The sequence below is a fragment of the Mustelus asterias genome, unplaced genomic scaffold, assembly GCF_964213995.1.
Source record: "Mustelus asterias unplaced genomic scaffold, sMusAst1.hap1.1 HAP1_SCAFFOLD_424, whole genome shotgun sequence".
In the NCBI taxonomy this organism is placed as follows: Eukaryota; Metazoa; Chordata; class Chondrichthyes; order Carcharhiniformes; family Triakidae; genus Mustelus; species Mustelus asterias.
In genome coordinates, this window is record NW_027590379.1 from 167,501 (window position 1) to 172,674 (window position 5,174).

Consider the following 5,174-nt stretch of genomic DNA (forward strand, 5'->3'; position numbering starts at 1 on the left):
CTAACCCTAGCCCAAACCCTAACCCTAACCGTGGCCCTAACCCTAACCAAAGCCCTAGCCCTAGCCCTAACCCTAACACTAACCCTAACCCTAACACTAACCCTAACCCTAGCCCAAACCCTAACCCTAACCAAAGCGCTAACCCTAGCCCTAACCCTAACACTAACCCTAACCCTAACCCTAGCCCAAACCCTAACCCTAACCCTAACCCTAACCGTGGCCCTAACCCTAACCAAAGCCCTAACCCTAGCCCTAACCCTAACACTAACCCTAACACTAACCCTAACCCTAGCCCAAAACCTAACCCAAACCCTAACCAAAGCCCTAACCCTCGCCCAAACCCTAACCCTAACCGTGGCCCTAACCCTAACCAAAGCCCTAACCCTAGCCCTAACCCTAACACTAACCCTAACCCTAACACTAACCCTAACCCTAGCCCAAACCCTAACCCTAACCCTAACCAAAGCCCTAACCCTAACCCTAACACTAACCCTAACCCTAACCCTAACCCTAGCCCAAACCCTAACCCTAACCCTAACCGTGGCCCTAGCCCAAACCCTAACCCTAAACCTAACCAAAGCCCTAACCCTAGCCCTAACCCTAACACTAACCCTAACCCTAACCCTAACCCTAGCCCAAACCCTAACCCTAACCCTAACCGTGGCCCTAACCCTAACCCTAACCAAAGCCCTAACCCTAGCCCTCACCCTAACACTAACCCTAACCCTAACCCTAACACTAGCCCTAACCCTAACCCTAACCGTGGCCCTAACCCTAACCATAGCCCTAACGCTAGCCCTAACCCTAACACTAACCCTAACACTAAGCCTAACCCTAGCCCGAGCCCTAGCCCTAACCCTAACCCTAGCCTAACCCTAAGCCTAACCCGAAGGGAGCAATTTGAAAGTGTGGCCGGCGTGAGGGACGCCTGTGCGGGCGTGGAGAGTCAATGTGGAGTCCTTGTGAGCATGGAGTGTGTTGTAAGGGCGTGTTTCTGCCTGTGCCTTGACCCTAACACTAACCCTAACCCTAGCGCTAACCCTAACCGTAGCCGTCACCCGAACCCTAACCCGAGCCCTAGCCCTAGCCCTAACCCTAACCCTAACCCTAACGGAGCAATTTGAAAGTGTGGCCGGCGTGAGGGGCGCCTGTGCGGGCGTGGAGAGTCAATGTGGAGTGCTTGTGAGCATGGAGTGTGTAGTAAGGGCGTGTTTCTGCCTGTGCCTTGACCCTAACCCTAACCCGAACCCTAACCCTAACCGCGGGTGCGGGGGGTTGAACAAACACCGGGGAAGCCATTAACCACCAGCGGGGAGTACATTAAGCAGTTGCCCTTAGTCTCAGGAGCAGCGGGGAACAGATTATCCAACAGCCGGGAAAACATTCACCAACCTCGGGGGAAAACATGAACGAAATATCGGGAAGACATGAACCAACGGCAGGCAAAACACTGGGGAAGCCAGGAACCAACAACGGGGAGTACACTAAGCAGCTGCCCTTAGTCTCAGGAGTAGCGGGGAAGAGATTAAGCAACAGCCGGGAAAAGATCAGCCAACCGCGGCGGAACTCATTAACCAGTTTCCAGGGAACTCATTAACCAGTTTCGTGGGAACTCATTAACCAGTTTCGGGAAAACGTCCAGCAAAGGCGGGGAAAACATGAACCAGCGGCGGGGAAGCCATTGTCCAACAGACGGGAGCACATTAAGCAGCTGCCCTTAGTATCAGGAGCAGCGGGGATCAGATTAAGCAACAGCCGGGAAAAGATCAACCAACCGCGGGGGAACTCATTAACCAGTTTCGTGGGAACTCATTAACCAGTTTCGGGAAAACATCCACCAAAGGCGGGGAAAACATGCACCAACGGCGGGGAAGCCATTGTCCAACAGGGGGGGAGCACATTAAGCAGCTGCCCTTAGTATCAGGAGCAGCGGGGATCAGATTAAGCAACAGCCGGGAAAAGATCAGCCAACCGCGGGGGAACTCATTAACCAGTTTCGTGGGAACTCATTAACCAGTTTCGGGGGAACTCATTAACCAGTTTCGGGAAAACATCAACCAGAGGCGGGCAAAACATGCACCAACGGCGGGGAAGCCATTGTCCAACAGGGGGGAGTACATTAAGCAGCTGCCCTTAGTATCAGGAGCAGCGGGGTACAAATGAACCAGCAGCGGGGAAAACAACTTCGTGGGAACTCATTAACCAGTTTCGTGGGAACTCATTAACCAGTTTCGGGAAAACTTCCACCAGAGGCGGGGAAAACATGAACCAACGGCGGGGAAGCCATTGTCCAACAGACGGGAGCACATTAAGCAGCTGCCCTTAGTATCAGGAGCAGCGGGGATCAGAGTAAGCAACAGCCGGGAAAAGATCAGCCAACCGCGGGGGAACTCATTAACCAGTTTCGTGGGAACTCATTAACCAGTTTCGGGGGAACTCATTAACCAGTTTCGGGAAAACCTCCACCAAAGGCGGAGAAAACATCAAAAAACGGCGGGGAAGCCATTGTCCAACAGGGGGGAGCACATTAAGCAGCTGCCCTTAGTATCAGCAGCAGCGGGGATCAGATTAAGCAACAGCCGGGAAAAGATCAACCAACCGCGGGGGAACTCATTAACCAGTTTCGTGGGAACTCATTAACCAGTTTCGTGGGAACTCATTAACCAGTTTCGGGAAAACCTCAACCAAAGGCGGGGAAAACATCAACCAACGGCGGGGAAGCCATTGTCCTACAGTGGGGAGCACATTAAGCAGCTGCCCTTAGTATCAGGAGCAGCGGGGTACAAATGAACCAGCAGCGGGGAAAACAGCTTCGTGGGAACTCATTAACCAGTTTCGGGGGAACTCATTAACCAGTTTCGGGAAAACTTCCACCAAAGGCGGGGAAAGCATGAACCAACGGCGGGGAAGGCATTGTCCAACCGGGGGGAGCACATTAAGCAGCTGCCCTTAGTATCAGGAGCAGCGGGGATCAGATTAAGCAACAGCCGGGAAAAGATCAGCCAACCGCGGGGGAACTCATTAACCAGTTTCGGGGGACCTCATTAACCAGTTTCGGGAAAACGTCCACCAAAGGCGGGGAAAACATCAACCAACGGCGGGGAAGCCTTTGTCCAACAGGGGGGAGCACATTAAGCAGCTGCCCTTAGTATCAGGAGCAGCGGGGATCAGATTAAGCAACAGCCGGGAAAAGATCAGCCAACCGCGGGGGAACTCATTAACCAGTTTCGTGGGAACTCATTAACCAGTTTCGGGAAAACATCAACCAGAGGCGGGGAAAACATGCACCAACGGCGGGGAAGCCATTGTCCAACAGGGGGGAGTACATTAAGCAGCTGCCCTTAGTATCAGGAGCAGCGGGGTACAAATGAACCAGCAGCGGGGAAAACAACTTCGTGGGAACTCATTAACCAGTTTCGTGGGAACTCATTAACCAGTTTCGGGAAAACGTCCACCAAAGGCGGGGAAAGCATCAACCAACGGCGGGGAAGCCATTGTCCAACCGGGGGGAGCACATTAAGCAGCTGCCCTTAGTATCAGGAGCAGCGGGGATCAGATTAAGCAACAGCCGGGAAAAGATCAGCCAACCGCGGGGGAACTCATTAACCAGTTTCCTGGGAACTCATTAACCAGTTTCGTGGGAACTCATTAACCAGTTTCGGGAAAACGTCCACCAAAGGCGGGGAAAACATCAACCAACGGCGGGGAAGCCATTGTCCAACAGACGGGAGCACATTAAGCAGCTGCCCTTAGTATCAGGAGCAGCGGGGATCAGATGAAGCAACAGCCGTGAAAAGAACAGCGAACCGCGGGGGAACTCATTAACCAGTTTCGTGGGAACTCATTAACCAGTTTCGGGAAAACTTCCACCAAAGGCGGGGAAAACATGCACCAACGGCGGGGAAGCCTTTGTCCAACAGGGGGGAGCACATTAAGCAGCTGCCCTTAGTATCAGGAGCAGCGGGGTACAAATGAACCAGCAGCGGGGAAAACAGCTTCGTGGGAACTCATTAACCAGTTTCGGGGGAACTCATTAACCAGTTTCGGGAAAACGTCCACCAAAGGCGGGGAAAACATCAACCAACGGCGGGGAAGCCATTGTCCAACAGGGGGGAGCACATTAAGCAGCTGCCCTTAGTATCAGGAGCAGCGGGGATCAGATTAAGCAACAGCCGGGAAAAGAACAGCCAACCGCGGGGGAACTCATTAACCAGTTTCGTGGGAACTCATTAACCAGTTTCGTGGGAACTCATTAACCAGTTTCGGGAAAACGTCCACCAAAGGCGGGGAAAACATGAACCAACGGCGGGGAGGCCATTGTCCAACAGGGGGGAGCACATTAAGCAGCTGCCCTTAGTATCAGGAGCAGCGGGGATCAGATTAAGCAACAGCCGGGAAAAGATCAGCCAACCGCGGGGGAACTCATTAACCAGTTTCCTGGGAACTCATTAACCAGTTTCGGGAAAACTTCCACCAAAGGCGGGGAAAACATGCACCAACGGCGGGGAAGCCATTGTCCAACAGGGGGGAGCACATTAAGCAGCTGCCCTTAGTATCAGGAGCAGCGGGGTACAAATGAACCAGCAGCGGGGAAAACAGCTTCGTGGGAACTCATTAACCAGTTTCGTGGGAACTCATTAACCAGTTTCGGGGGAACTCATTAACCAGTTTCGGGAAAACTTCCACCAAAGGCGGGGAAAACATGCACCAACGGCGGGGAAGCCATTGTCCAACAGGGGGGAGCACATTAAGCAGCTGCCCTTAGTATCAGGAGCAGCGGGGTACAAATGAACCAGCAGCGGGGAAAACAGCTTCGTGGGAACTCATTAACCAGTTTCGTGGGAACTCATTAACCAGTTTCGGGGGAACTCATTAACCACTTTCGGGAAAACTTCCACCAAAGGCGGGGAAAACATGCACCAACGGCGGGGAAGCCATTGTCCAACAGGGGGGAGCACATTAAGCAGCTGCCCTTAGTATCAGGAGCAGCGGGGTACAAATGAACCAGCAGCGGGGAAAACAACTTCGTGGGAACTCATTAACCAGTTTCGTGGGAACTCATTAACCAGTTTCGGGAAAACGTCCACCAAAGGCGGGGAAAGCATGAACCAACGGCGGGGAAGCCATTGTCCAACAGGGGGGAGCACATTAAGCAGCTGCCCTTAGTCTCAGGA